Raw genomic sequence first — 16589 nt, forward strand, 5'->3', positions numbered from 1 at the left:
AAAGTGCAGTGAGAAATCATAGAAATAGAATCAATGGGATAAATAGCCATAGTTACTTTGTAACACAGGAAGATGAAGAACAAACTTTCATTTCAATGGCATATATTTGAATTTTGTGAAAATAGCAGGCCTATGAATAATGACTTCAGGCAAATAGATCAAATAACGTTACCAATACATTACTTTAGTCATTAGAATAGGCGACTGACTTGACCACCACTAGCAAGTCATCATCGACATTGAGATGAACTACCTCAAACGTAATTTCATCATGATCCTAATAAAAGAACACTAAACCAGTCAATTGAATTGTCCTACTTTTTCTTTTACAACGACAGGGGGTGCACCGTTCCTGGAGGTACTGCAATACCAGGTCGATGCGTGGAGTGGACGGAGCAAGCCCCTATTCCATCTCCCTATTCCAAAAATCAATTTAATATATGGTCCCCAGATAGGGGACGTATCAGATATTAAACTGATAAGAACAGATTTTTTTTTTTTTTGGAAAAATAATTTTTATTTTCATTTCACATTCAAATACAAGTACAAATTCAGTGCATAACGTTGTACATAACATGGATTTACAAAAACAGTACCTTAACCGTATAAAAATAGCAAAACTCCTAAAAAAAGTGCTGTTCTGAGGAACCTGACCAGCTAAAAGGCCTACATTCAAGAGAAGCATGTAAACAATTGCCTCTAACAATCTCCCAAAGCTGATCTTTCAAAGGAATAAAAACTATTATAGAAATAAAATCATACACATATACCAAAGGGAACTCTGAATAAACCTCAGTGTATATCAAATATTTACAAAGGCTTAGCCTACATTTCAATTTACATGACAGAATACAGTTATACATAGGCCTATATATAGGCTACAAAAAAAACATTTACAAAGAAGGGTATATCCCTTTCCATCTATGTTTAACAGATGTGATGCCCCACTTATCTATTTCGAATTGTATTTTTTTCCAAATTTCTTGTTTTATAAATTTAACCAATCCCGTCGGTGACCACTTGAGGGTGTCATTGACCGCACCACATCTGGCCTCCCAAAGTTTAGTCTTGATAAGGGACACCAGAGTCACTAATTCTAATAATTGCACCTTTTCCACATTTTTTAGTTCAAATTTGGCTACCCCTTCATAATCAATGTTTTTTAAAATATTAAAATCTATTTTAATTTTCTTCCAAAATATTTGGGCAAAAGAGCATTCCCATAAAACATGGGGAATTGTTTCAATTGCGAAACAGTTGTCCCTGGGACAAAATTTATTCAGGGTCAAATTATGATCATATAATGTTGAACGGACCGGAAGACGTCTGTGTAAAACAAGCCAATTAAAATCTTTCAGTCTGTTGTCTAAACCTTTTAATTGTGCCCGTAGCCAGGTGGAAGGTGATATTGGTAATCGGTCTCTAGGACGACAATTTTCTATTAATTTCACATATAGCAGTCTGTGGTTGATTACATTTTCTTTTACTTTGCAGACTGGGTTTTTCCTTGCCCATTCAACAATTTTCTTAAAATGTAATGGGATAATTTCAGCTTTTGGCTTACTGTTATCCCACTCCACCATAAACCTTAACGGTATGGACAGCCAGAATTTGATTAATATATTACATTTGTGTACAGAAGACGACAAAAAGACAACAAACGTTTGAGTAGAACAACGCATCTAGTTTGAGAGGAATATGAGGGAAATCCCTTCCACCAGCCTCTATAGGCTGGTACATCCGATCTCTTCGGATGTACTCATATCCCCCCCAAAAGAATTTAAACAGTACACGTATTAACATTTTCCTTAGAGACACCGGCATGGGAAACACATATGCAAGGTGGAGTAATGAAGGCAGAATGTCCGCCTTCAGCACTAACACCTTGCCACTAAAAGATAGTCGCCTCACTTTCCACAGTCCCAATCTTTTATTAAGCGAAAGTAGTTTTTCTTTCCAATTAACCATGTCATCTTTAATTTGATTTCCGAAAGATATCCCGAGCACTACCATTGGTCCTGTGCACACAGTCAAACCACATAACTGATCAGATCTCCATTTCCACTGTCCCATATATTTTATTTCTGTTTTATTCTTGTTAATCCTAGACCCGGAGGCAACAGAGAACTCATCAATGACTTTGATAACCTCTTTCAAGCTCAGGTCGTCTTGTAAATATAAAATGGTGTCGTCTGCGTATTGTGAAATTTTTAGAATATCCCCTCCAGGTAATATAATGCCTTTGATGTTGTAATTTGTCCTAATTGCACATGCGAAAGGTTCAATATATAAAACATACAATAGCGCAGAGAGAGGGTCCCCCTGTCTGACACCTCGTAATTGCTTGATTACATTTCCAATATTCCCATTAATATTTACTCTGCTTCCCACATTACTATAAAGAATTTTTACCCATTTCATAAAATTATTTCCAAAACCACATTTTTTCAGAACTCTAAACAAAAACTCATGGTTTACCATGTCAAAGGCTTTTTCCTGGTCCAAATTTACAGTAATAGCTGGCAGGTGCCTTTCCTCTAAATATGCTTGAACGTCTCTGTGCAATTGCAAGTTCCAGGTTAACTTTTCTCCCTACCACACCACATGTTTGGTCTAAACCAACAACATATGCCATGGCAGAAGACAGACGATTAGTTATGGCTTTACTTAATACTTTATAGTCTACACACAACATTGTTAAAGGTCTCCAATTTGCTAGTGTCTTGGGGTCTCCCTTTTTTGTAAAGTAGCGAGATTACCCCCTCGCACATTGAACCTCCCATATGCTCCAAACCAAAAATAACTCTAAATACTTCCAAAAGATGACATCCAATTAAATCCCAAAAACTATGTAAAACTCTTTAGAGAGCCCATCCACTCCTGGTACTTTGTTATCTTTCATGCTCTTCAGTGCCATATATATTTCATCTAAATTCAATTCCCCTTCTAATTGGTCTCTAATATCTAAAGGTATCTGCACATCCACACATTTTAAAAAAGTAGTCCCCTTCTCATAATTAATTGTTTGCTTTTGGAATAGCTGAGAAAATGCTGGGTAGCGACACCAAGCATGCCATCTCCATCCTCAACCGTCTCCCCGTCTTGATTCAATAAAGCCGAAATGGTCCTCCTCTTTCCCCGTGACTTAATTTGTTTGAAAAAATATGCAGAGCACTTCTCATCATTATCCCATTTATCTTGCTGACTTTTAAACATGAAATCTCGAGCTTTCTTTTCAAAAAAGGCCTGCTGCTTTTTCTGCAGGTTACACAATGTGTCTTTATCTAAACCACCACCATTCAAATTACCTTGGATGTGCAGATCTTCTAGTTTGTTCTGCAACTTATAAAAATCTTTGTATTTATTACGTGCTTTATCTTTACAATAATTCTGAATAAAAATCTTGATTCGTAATTTTGTGCTCTCCCACCAGTCTATGACAGTAGAATAAAAGGATTTCATGGTTACACAGCCCTGGAAAAAATACCTAAATCTAGTCTCAAATGTTTTGTCATGTAAAATACCATTATTAATTTTCCAATATCCTTTTCCAAATTCAATTGTTTTTAATTCTACTGTCACAGACAGGCAACTGTGGTCAGAATAAAAAACCGGAGTGACGCGTGCAGAGGACACACCGAGTCCACGCGGAACAAACACATAATCTATGCGGCTCCTCGCGCCCCTGCTGTTTCTCCAGGTGAAACCGGGATCATTTGCATGCGCCACTCTATAAGTATCCACCAAATTATATTTCTCTATGAGATTTTTTACAAGATGCCCGCCCAGATTACCCCGGTCATATGATACATTAAAATCTCCCCCCATTATAACCTGTCTGTTTGTCATAAAAATAGCGTCTAGGTTGTTCAGCATTTCCCTCCTTTCCTTGGGTGTCGATGGTGCATATACATTAATTAACCGAAGACATTTGCCCCTCCAATCAATATCTACTATTAAAACCCTCCCGTGTACTGCCGAAAAACTTCCCACTATTTTTAAATCCCTATTTCCACATAGAACACCAACCCCTGTAGAATGCACCCCGCCAACACTCCACCTTGACTCTCCCTGAACCCATTCCCTCGTAAATCTCTCCACATCATTTTGATCTTTTAAATGTACTTCTTGTAAAAAACACACAGAGAAGCAAATGGAAGACAAATGGGAAAAAACAGTCGCCCTTTTAACGGGGTTCCTAAGCCCTCTAGCGTTTATGCTAGCTATGTTAAAAAGGGACGACATGGGGAAAGGAGGGAAGCAGACAACTATCTAAATATGACATGAATTTCCAGACTCACTTTAAGTACAGTTCCTCGTTAGGAGGCCTGTCTAGGGAAACGGTGGTCCCCAGGGGGAGGACTGTCCACAAAGATAGGGGTCGGGAAAACACTTTCCTCCTCAGTCAGTGTGGGTGCTGGAACACCGCTGGGTGCGAGACCGCTGCTGTCGGTAGAGCTCGCGCCTGACGGGGAAAGCAGAGTCTCTCTGCGCTGCCCGGGTTTCCCGCGCTTTTCTCCTCAGACTCCCCGCTTGCAAAACAACTGAAGCGATTCCCCCAGGGCGGACTCTCCGTCGCCTCCATGCGGATGAGTGGGGAAACAGGGCTCATCTGCTTCCTCTTGACAGAGCTCTTCCTCCTCTCTCCCACCGTGGTCCAGCTCTCCGGAGCGGAGGGCGCGGTGGGCTCTCCGTAGCCTCCTCCATCTGCTTGCTCCAGCTCCTGCTCCCCGCTCCGCTCTCCTCAGGAGGTGATGATGGCGCCTCACTCCCGCTCTCCTCAGACTCTCGCAGTTCTCTCTCCATCACTAGCTCCTTCACGACCTCCTCAATAGCGCGTAGCTCTATAACTTTTCCCTCATCTGCTCTTTTTCCCGCTCACCGCTCTGGCGTAGGAGGGGCTGCCTTTGGGCAGTGACGGAACAGGTGCTCCTCTGAGCTGCACAGACTGCAGCGCTTAGGCACGGTGCAATCCCCTCATTACATGGCCGAGGGCCCCACAGTTTCTGCACCTTGTCTGGGTGCAGGCATCAGCGAGGTGCCCGTACGTGCTGCACTTCCTGCAAAAAACGAGGCTGCCCAGCATACATGAGGTAACCCTGTCTGCACCGATAGAAAAAGACGCGGGAGGATGGAGGTAGCCATCATGGCCGCTCTCGTCTTCCTTTAGCAGCACGCGAAACTGCCTCTTCCCTGTCCAGATGCCTAGGGCGTCCTTAATGTCTCTCACTCCTGGCAAGATGGTCACATACCGGCTGAGGTAGCACACTAACGTTTCTTCAGTGACCCATGGGTTGAACATGTGCACCGTTAGCACCCTCAGATTGTGCCTGCACAGGGACTCAACTTGAAAGCTACTGAGGGCGGGTGCTGTCGAGTTCGCTCGGAAGAGCCCTCTCACCTCCTCCAGCCTGGTGATGGTGTAGAACGACACATCATAAAACTTCTCCGGTGTGTTTTGTTGCAGACAGTGCACATCGTCTGCTGTCAGGCGTAGAGGTCCAAAAAGAACGTCCTTTCCAAAAATAACTCTTTCCATCAACTTTTCTTTTCCAGTCCATTGAAAACGCAGCGTGTTCTTCAGTCCGGCGGCTGCCGACTGTGACGTGGACGATGACGACATCGCTCCACCTTCAGGATCTCCTTGGTACTGCAACTTGATCTTGATCTTAGCCAAAAGGCCGAGAAGCGATCTGATAAGATACCGCAATGCTTTCGGAAGGAAGGTGCCGTTCTCCGACACGACAAATTCATTGACGGTTACACCAAAATGAGCGCTGTAAACTTTCCGCCAAATATCAAAGATTATGGTTTTTAAAAATGGTGGAATAGATTGGGAGTTGATCAACCTCGGAAATAGCCACTTTTGACTGTTACAATGTAACAAATTGGTAGGTTTCATAGTCACGTGGACATCCGCCCTCCAATCGGAAACGAGAGAAAGCCTTGTCGAATTAAAACCAGATTAACAGCTACATTGGAATAATAATCTATCAAATACGGGTGGGGAAAATAATTTGGAGATAACATTATTGACATAACATTTGATTTTATATCAAATATCTCCGGTAGCAATACTGCCACAAGGGAACTGAGGTATTGTCCACTTGGTGGCGCCAGAGTACCACCGTCGCCTTGTCCAAGCTGTACTATGTGGTCAATCAAAATGCACTTGAATGTTGAACCACTTGACTTCAATACATACAGCACATCATCAACGCTAATAATGTATACAATAAAAAAAAGCCTATGTGTTTTTAAATCAGTCTGTAGAGCCTTGTATGATATGGCCATTGTGAGGAGGCCTTCATAAAGTCGTCCTCCTAAGTTACTAGAGGCCAGACTTCCACGATGTCCATGGCACTGGACTGTAATGATAGCTTGGTCTACATTTTACATTTTTTGTCATTTAGCAGACGCTCTTATCCAGAGCGACTTACATTATATTTATATTTTTCATACTGGCCCCCCGTGGGAATCGAACCCACAACCCTGATTTTGCAAACGCCATGCTCTACATCCCTGCCTGCCATTCCCTCCCCTACCCTGGACGACGCTGGGCCTATTGTGCGCCGCCCCATGGGTCTCCCAGTCGCGGCCGGCTACGACAGAGCCTGGATTTGAACCAGGATCTCTAGTGGCACAGCTAGCACTGCGATGCAGTGCCTTAGACCACTGCGCCACTCGGGAGTCCACAGTGCGGCCTACGGAGAGGTCCTGGCTGCATAAATGTGTGCTCCACATAATAAACTTTTGCAAACATGGCACTTTGGTGGCATACTTTTACAATTAGGCTTACACAGTCACTACAACACACTAAAATGTCCAAAATTATCGCAAAAATAAATGTATGTGGGTATTACTGACGGTTCTCCAGATAGTGGCTAATATTTAACATGATACAAATGGTCAAATAAAAGCCTGGGAATATCATCAAAACATTCTAAAGCCCATACATCAACTCGGCAGGTTTAGCCCTACGGAAGCCTATAGCTTGGGTCTCCAAATTTCATACACGCAAATTACGAGGGCACACAATCAGAAATCTCAGTAACCGCACAGCTATTTCTATGCTATTTCACTGTCATGTTGATATGATATTCAGTTTGCTTCCATATGGCTGGTTTCACATTCGTCTCCAGGGATCATAAAGAAAAATCATCTACATTTACAATCCCCTTCTCCAAACAGATTATTAATTTACCTAACTGTTTTCGATAGATCATATCAAGTTATAAATTACAGTGCATGGAGAATAGTGTTATTTCTATTAGAAAAAAATTCAGTAAATGCTTTTTCCACTTGGAACCGGAAGGTTCACATGACCTTGATCATGGTTTCCTCCCGGTGGTGGAATTATTAGGGAATTAAGTCAAAGTCAGAATATGGTTTATCTGTAGACACACCACCACAGCTTCATTTATTCGAGCTCCACCTCAAACGAATAGGGGGGTGAATAGTATGCTATTATCATTCTTAAATTCAAGGTCAGAATACGCATGACAGAGAGAAAAGCGCATAAATAGGTAATTGAGTTCCGTTCACAAGCGCTTAACTTGGGTCGGAATCTCGCCATTCTGAATATTAGCACAGCTATTTATAGCCTATTTCACTGTGGAAAGAGGCCCCGATAGATTTAATTGTCATGTTGATATGATTTTCAGTTTGCTTCCATATGGCTGGTTTCACATTCGTCTCCAGGGATCATAAGGAAGAATCATCGAAAACAATTCCCTTTCTCCAAACGGATTACTAATTTACCTAGCTCTTATCCAACACAACACTAAACAATACATTCATTGCACTATAACGGTGACAAACGGTGCCCACAAACTGTTAAGGCCTACATAAAGCTGTCCCAACAGCAGAGTCCCAACAGCAGAGTCCCAACACCTTACCACTGCTACACCTGGCTATCAGCGGAGCCTTGTCTGGCAGCGAAACAGTTCATTCAGCCTCATTTACTGCCTTTAAAAAAAACATAGCTGATATGGCTGACTTGATAAACAAATGTGGTTTCTACTGACAATTGAGATGTACAAACTATGGCATAAGGGGACGACGAGCGGATAAGCGGCAATCCGTAATTTCGATTAAGACATTAATTAGCAAGCTGGATGGACGAAGTCAATATAACTATTTGTTCAGCACTTTTGAAATGTACAGCGACTAACAGCTTACTACACAACATACACTTAGTATTACTTTCTTAGCTACAGTATACAGTCGTGGTCAACATTTTTGAGAATGACACAAGTATTGGTCTTCAGAAAGTTCGCTGCTTCAGTGTTATGAGATATTTTTGTCAGATGTTACTATGGTATACTGAAGTATAATTACAAGCATTCCATAAGTGTCAAAGGCTTTTATTGACAATTACATTAAGTTTATGCAAAGAGTCAATATTTGCAGTGTTGACCCTTCTTTTTCAAGACCTCTGCAGTCCGACCTGGCATGCTGTCAATTAACTTCTGGGCCACATCCTGACTAATGGCAGCCCATTCTTGCATAATCAATGCTTGGAGTTTGTCAGAATTTGTGGGTTTTTGTTTGTCCACCCACCTCTTGAGGATCGACCACAAGTTCTCAATGGGATTAAGGTCTGGGGAGTTTCCTGGCCATGGACACAAAATGTCGATGTTTTGTTCCCCGAGCCACTTAGTTATCACTTTTGCCTTATGGCAAAGTGCTCCATCATGCTGGAAAAGGCATTGGTCGTCACCAAACTGTTCTTGGATGGTTGGGAGAAGTTGGTCTCGGAGGATGTGTTGGTACCATTCTTTATTCATGGCTGTGTTCTTAGGCAAAATTGTGAGTGAGCCCACTCCCTTGGCTGAGAAGCAACCCCACACATGAATGGTCTCAGGATGCTTTACTGTTGGCATGACACAGGACTGATGGTAGCGCTCACCTTGTCTTCTCCGGACAAGGTGTTTTCCGGATGCCTCAAACAATCGGAAAGGGGATCCATCAGAGAAAATGACTTTACCCCAGTCCTCAGCAGTCCAATCCCTGTACCTTTTGCAGAATATCAGTCTGTCCCTGATGTTTGTCCTGGAGAGAAGTGGCTTCTTTGCTGCCCTTCTTGACACCAGGCCATCCTCCAAAAGTCTTCGCCTCACTGTGCGTGCAGATGCACTCACATCTGCCTGCTGCCATTCCTGAGCAAGCTCTGCACTGGTGGTGCCCCAATCCCGCAGCTGAATCAACTTTAGGAGATGGTCCTGGCCCTTGCTGGACTTTCTTGGGCGTCCTGAAGCCTTCTTCACCACCCTCCTTTTAAAGCTTCCAGTCTGTTATTCTAACTCAATCAGCATGACAGAGTGATCTCCAGCCTTGTCCTCGTCAACACTCTCACCTGTGTTAACGAGAGAATCACTGACATGATGGCAGCTGGTCCTTTTGTGGCAGGGCTGAAATGCAGAGGAAATGTTTTTTGGGGGATTAAGTTCATTTTCATGGCAAAGAGGGACTTTGCAATTAATTGCAATTCATCTGATCACTCTTCGTAACATTCTGGAGTATATGCAAATTGCCATCATCAAAACTGAGGCAGCAGACTTTGTGAAAATTTGTATTTGTGTCATTCTCAAAACTTTTCACCACGACTGTACATATCTCCGTGGCATATTGCATAATTTATGCAGCTGCATGCAAGACATTTCTGGACTTACCTTGTTGTGCTTTGCTCATTTGAACAGGGTGGTGGTGTGGCGGTCCTTCGTGGGAAAATTCTGGCATCAAACTTTGGCATCAAAGTCTGGCATTCTCTGGATTTATGGTGCTTTCAAGACAACTGGGAACTCTGAAAAAAACAAGGTTGAATCATGACGTCAGTGATCTTCAGGTCGGAGCTCTAGAGAGGCCCGAGTTCCCAACTTAAAAATCTGGGTTGGATGACCGAAGCTTTCACAGTCGGATACATTTTTTTTTTCAAAGTTACCAGTTGTCTTGAACTCACTGAAGTCTGAGATTTCCCAGTTCAGAGTTTCCAGTTGTTTGAAGGCGGTAGAAGTCATGCTGGATTGACAGCATGGCCAATGTTGAATGTTTATCCTTTTAAGCTTGGACAAGAGACCCTTCAACCCAGACTTGGACCACACATCCACTCCACTGAATAGCAGGCTAGTGATTGCGTTGCAATGCTTGCAGTTAGCCACTGATTCCTTCCAAACCACTCATTGTTGAATTTGCAATTTTCCACTTGTTGTGTAATGTTTATGTCCAATGGCCGATGAGCACCGATACGTTTTATCTATAAATTATCTTCATAATTTATCTTCATATGACAAGGATTGAGAAGGATTTGCTGATTTAATTTAGAAGGACTATGGTGGTCTGCTTGAAACATGTTGGTATTATTGTCAGTGAAGACACTTGCCAGTTGGTCAGCGCATGCTCTGAGTACACGTCCTGGTAATCCGTCTGGCCATGCGGCCTTGTGATCACACAGTCGTCCGGAAATGTTCTCATGCATGCTTCAGTGTTGCTCGCCTCGAAGCGAGCATAGAAGTAATTTAACTCGTCTGGTAGGTTCGTGTCACTGTGCAGCTCGCGGCTGTGCTTCCCTTTGTAGTCTGTAATAGTTTGCAACCCCTGCCACGTCCGACGAGCGTCAGAGCCGGTGTAGCACGATTCAATCTTAGTCCTGTATTGACGCTTTGCCTGTTTGATGGTTCGTTCGAAGGGCATTGTGGGATTTCTTATAAGCTTTAACATGCTGGTTGGAATGAGGTAGAACATAAGTAAGTTTCCCTGCATTAAAGTCCCTGGCCACTAGGAGCGCCGCCTCTGGATGAGCGTTTTCCTCTTTGCTTATGGCCTTATACAGCTCATTGAGTGCGGTCTTAGTGCCAGTCCAATCAAATCTACTGTAGATATAACGTGATTTGTCATTTTATCAGTGGCGAATGACCTTGAGCCTTCTTGGATGGGCACTTCTAATGTAACTTTATGGCAGCACCCAAGGAGCTTGAATTTTCGAGCTCTCCCCGTAGATTTTGCGGTGACGTAGTGTCCCCACGAGGGACAGAACACTGAGCCAATCACGGCGCAACTAGAGAACATTACCAACCCCTACGCTCCGTATTTTCCGCTGGCTGCCCCACCACCACAGAAAGCACTGAGCTAGGCTGAAACACCTGCATTTTGGAGCTGCCTTACTCAAGGAAGCAAAAAAGAGAGAGTTTGTATGAGGCTTTATAACTTTTGCACACTGATATGTGACACATATTAACGCCAAAATATCAACACAGGCAAAGAATAAAATAGAAAGCGGGTTGGGCTGAATGACGGGTCGCCGCTGAACACATCACAATATTAGCAAGTTATTTCCCCTCTACATAGTAGTTATCAGCAAAGTCAGTGGTAGTACGAAAAAAAACAAGGGCTTGTAAAAACATTTTTTTATATGTAAGGGGGGCTGTGCGATTTATTTAAAATAGCCTTAAAGACGCTTAAGAAAAAACTAAAAGGTTAAATGAATAAAACAGACATACCAGGCGAATAAGGACAGTCATCTCATTTTATTGAACAGTAAATGGGGAATAACAGGGAATACAACATCTCATTTTTACTTCATCACATTGTAAGCAATGACTAAGACAATATATGCCATTTAACAGACACTTTTTTTTCCCAAAGCAATTTACAGTCATGCGTGCAGACAATTGTAATTTCATAAATGTCATAATTCACCACACACGTCATCATCATCATATCACCCTCCATGTGGTGGATGGAGAGAGAGATACGTTGTAGAAGGAGAGTGGAAGGTGTTTAGCCTGGGTGCCCGTCTGTTTAGCCTGGGTGCCAGTCTGTTTAGCCTGGGTGCCAGTCTGTTTAGCCTGGGTGCCAGTCTGTTTAGCCTGGGTGCCAGTCTGTTTAGCCTGGGTTCCAGTCTATTTAGCCTGGGTGCCAGTCTGTTTAGCCTGGGTTCCATCTATTTAGCCTGGGTGCCAGTCTGTTTAGCCTGGGTTCCAGTCTATTTAGCCTGGGTGCCAGTCTGTTTAGCCTGGGTGCCAGTCTGTTTAGCCTGGGTGCCAGTCTGTTTAGCCTGGGTGCCAGTCTGTTTAGCCTGGGTTCCAGTCTGTTTAGCCTGGGTGCCAGTCTGTTTAGCCTGGGTGCCAGTCTGTTTCTGCACTCTTGCCTACTCCTATGGAATTGTCATAACAATGACAGCAATGGAGTTGGCAAGAGAGCAGAAACAGGTCTGGGATCAGGCTAGAGTGTGTGTGGGGCATATGTACACGTTATCTTGAAGTCCTATAATGCACGACCACAGTTCCTCTTGGAGGAATAAAAATAACTAAGGGTCAGTAGAGGCCTCACGGGTCCCCCATAGAGTTTGACTTACTTACTTACTACTGATAAACACATGGTGTGATGTTGTTACATTGGGTGTATTCAAAATGGCACCCTAATCCCTCTACAGTGCACTACTTTGGAATAAAACCCCTATGGGACCTGGTCAACGCTAGTGCACTGCAGAGGGATTAGGGTGCCATTTCAGACACAGACGTTGTGTTCAGGTTGTGGTTACTATACTGGAGTCTAGTTCCCGTTTGATTTCTACTGAGTTGCATTACTGGTGAATACGTTGAGTACATCCAAAATAGCAACCTTTTCCTTATATGGTGCCATACTGGTCAAAACTAGTGCACTTTATAGGGAATAGGGTGCCATGTCCGGGTGTGATCACTAGCTACTGTCTGACTGCTGTGTATATGTGTTTTCTATGTTTTGACATATATTCTGTTGATGTCGTCGTTGCTGTGTTCATTTACAGACATGTTCTCGGACAGCTAAAAACCGATCCAATAATCTCATCATCACCATAATCAATATATGTCTTAATATTTATATAAGTTACATTCTCGGATTTTCCATTTTCTTTAGGATATGTAGCGAGGTGGTGTACGGTCCACGGACTCAGTAGCGGCTATAGAATGCTGTGATACTCGTACAATTAGAAGATGAAGAAGAAGACGTTCTCGTTCCAGTTCCGAGGTGATACGGTTCCAACAGTGGGACCCCATTGACTGTGTTGTATCGCGTTTCAGAGATAGGAAGGGTTTTTCTGTGATATTGTGCCTGATATTTATTTGTGCTTTTATTTTATTGTATACACTCTAAACGTTGTATTTTTTGGTGTTTAGACCAGAGAGAAATAACCACAAGGTGTCACACTAACTAACTAACTAACTAACTAACTAACTTATGACTACAGCATTACTCACTACAGCATTACTAACTACAGCATTACTCCACAGCCAAACCAGACACACACACACACAACCAAATCACACCAGATCGAAGCACAGTCAGTACAAATTCACAGCTGATCAAACTAAATGAAAATGACTTCATTGGTCAACATTTTCAAGATTAAAACCATAAAGAAAAAGGAAAATCGCAGGACAAAAAGGCAACAACAAAAAAAGATCATCAAAACAATAATAACAAATACATAATAATAACAATGATAATATCATACAAGATGAGTAAGGATTGGAATGTTTGAGGAATAAACAACATGAATAAAAGTAATTATAGAATCTTTGAAGAATAAACAACATGAATAAAAGTAATTATTGAATCTTTGAAGAATAAACAACATGAATAAAATAACTTAAAGCTGAGATCACATATAATAGGTCTGTTATATTTTCTGTCTGTCTGCCTCCAAATGGCACCCACTCTGATCTCTGATCTGTCTGTCTGCCTCCAAATGGCCCCCACTCTGATCTCTGATCTGTCTGTCTGCCTCCAAATGGCCCCCACTCTGATCTCTGATCTGTCTGTCTGCCTTCCAAATGGCCCCCACTCTGATCTCTGATCTGTCTGTCTGCCTCCAAATGGCCCCCACTCTGATCTCTGATCTGTCTGTCTGCCTCCAAATGGCCCCCACTCTGATCTCTGATCTGTCTGTCTGCCTCCAAATGGCACCCACTCTGATCTCTGATCATGGCAGGGGGTCCTAGGTCTACTATTCCTGAATACCAAACCAACCCCTATCCCCTAGCCCTATCCCCTAGCCCTATCCCCTAGCCCTATCCCTATCCCCTAGCCCTATCCCTATCCCTATCCCCTAGCCCTATCCCCTATCCCTATCCCCTAGCCCTATCCCCTATCCCTTATCCCCTATCCCTATCCCCTATCCCCTATGCTCTATCCCTATCCCCTAGCCCTATCCCCTAGCCCCTATCCCTATCCCCTATCCCCTAGCCCTATCCTCTATCCCTATCCCCTATCCCCTATCCCCTAGCCCTATCCCCTAGCCCTACCCCTATCCCCCTAGCCCTATCCCCTATCCCCTATCCCTATCCCCTATCCCTATCCCCTAGCCCTATCCCTATCCCCTATCCCTATCCCTATCCCCTATCCCCTAGCCCTATCCCCTAGCCCTAGCCCTATCCCCTAGCCCTATCCCCAGCCCTATCCCCTAGCCCTATCCCCTATCCCCTAGCCCTATCCCCTAGCCCTATCCCCTAGCCCTATCCCCTAGCCCCTATCCCCAGCCCCATCCCTATCCCCTAGCCCTATCCCTATCCCTATCCCCTAGCCCTATCCCCTAGCCCTATCCCCTAGCCCTATCCCCTAGCCCTATCCCCTAGCCCTATCCCTATCCCCTAGCCCTATCCCCTAGCCCTATCCCCTAGCCCTATCCACCAGGCAGTATGGTGGTAGATCCAATAGGCCAGGTGGTGTTGTTACTCCTATCTGGTAATGAATAGGGTGTAGGGGCTAGGGGTTGGTTTGGGATTCAGAGAATGAGAACTTCCCTCGCTATCTGACCTCTAGGCTAGAACTAATCATTAAGACATGGATTTCCAGCAGAGATAACACACATTAATAGGACCAGGTCATTGCTATTGCCACTGGGGTGAAACAAGTCATTCTGACAACAAAGTTGAAATTCTAAAATCATGTCGCTTTCCGACTCCTACAGTAATGCCTTTATTAATTCCATATACTGAATAGATTCAAGTATGCATTTTGTTAGCTACGCGTTAGCTATGTTTCTTCACTATTGTGAGCTAAAAATCAACAAATAAGTTTTGTTGCAATACACTTGATTTGACATGAATTCATAATGATCATCACACTGTTTCTTTTCTTTTCTATATAAGCTAATTTTCTTCAAAAGGTAATTCCTGGTGGCATAGTAGGTTAACACGGTGTGCATTTGGTAATAGATTATGAGATATCAAAGAGCTACAACATTATTGTTCCCAATTCCATACACTTAGAGTATGAAGATAAACCTCACCCTTTCTGCTTGCAGCATTCAAATGATATACGTTTTGCATTGAAATGACATGAATTCCTTCACTGGAATATTTCCACAATATGATAATAATAATAATAATAATAATAATAATATGGATCGAGAGAAGGGAGGCTGGAGAGGTAGGTGTGGTAATAAAGCCATCGGTAAAATGTTCAGTAAAACAAACATTAAAACCTATAGATATTACAACGCAAAGTTCATATCATTTGCATACTAAAGTGGACACAACACATACAGAAAAACAATACATACAGCTATATATATATATATATATATATATATATATATATGTAGAAAGGAATATTGATAAGTATTATAGATCTCAGTTCTATCCCAACACATCATGATAATAATAATAATAATAAAACATTGAAGAGTTGTGTTGCATGTTAATGGTGCAACAGTTCTGTGCATCCCAAATGTCACCCTATTCCCTATATAGTGCACTACGCTTTACCAAATGTAGGTCAAAAGTAGTGCACTATATAGGGAATAGTGTGACATTAGGGAATGAATCAGTACAACTGAAGAGCTGCATCAGTCACCCTTGATCTCTGGCTGGCTCACATCTTCCTCCAGCTAAATCGAGACAAGACCGAGGTACTTGTTGTTGGAGCCAAAGCACAGAGTAAGAATCTGACCAGGTAAAAAACCAAGGTGTTATTTTAGATTCTGAACTAAATTTCGAATCACACTTTAGAAATGTCACCAGAACAGCTTATTACCACCTGAGGAACATTGCCAAGGTGCGGCCGTTTCTCTCTCAGGCTGATACAGAGAGACTCATCGATGCTTTTATTACAAGCAGGCTTGACTACTGTAATGCTCTCCTGTCTGGTCTACCCAAGAAAGCCATTGGTCAACAGCAAAACATCCAGAATGCTGCAGCACGGGTACTGACCAAGACCAGACGGAGAGCACACATTACACCGGTTTTAAGATCTCTGCACTGGCCGCCTGTGAGTTTTAGAATTCATTTAAAGATTATTCTATTGGTTTTTAAATCAATCCACAATTGTTCGCCCCAATACATGTCAGACATGCTTGTAAGTTATGTACCCAGTAGGTCCCTCAGGTCCTCTGGCACTTGCCTTTTAACTATCCCAAAGCCCAGGACCAGGAGGCATGGAGAGGCAGCCTTTAGTTACTATGCCCCCAGCCTCTGGAATAGCCTGCCAGAGAACCTGAGGAGGGCTGAAACTGTGGACATATTTAAAAGAGATCTTAAAACACATCTTTTTAGCTTTGCTTTTCCTCAGGGTGCTTTTTAGTAAGTCCGTTTTTGACATTCTTTTGT

At 42.8% G+C, this 16589-nt stretch overlaps 1 pseudogene; it reads right to left on the reverse strand.

The window, feature by feature from the left end:
• Positions 1-336: 336 nt before the first annotated feature.
• LOC121532362 lies at positions 337-514 on the reverse strand (annotated as a pseudogene).
• Between the last annotated feature and the right edge of the window lie 16075 nt (positions 515-16589).

Source organism: Coregonus clupeaformis, chromosome 19, assembly GCF_020615455.1.
Source record: "Coregonus clupeaformis isolate EN_2021a chromosome 19, ASM2061545v1, whole genome shotgun sequence".
NCBI classification, from domain to species: Eukaryota; Metazoa; Chordata; class Actinopteri; order Salmoniformes; family Salmonidae; genus Coregonus; species Coregonus clupeaformis.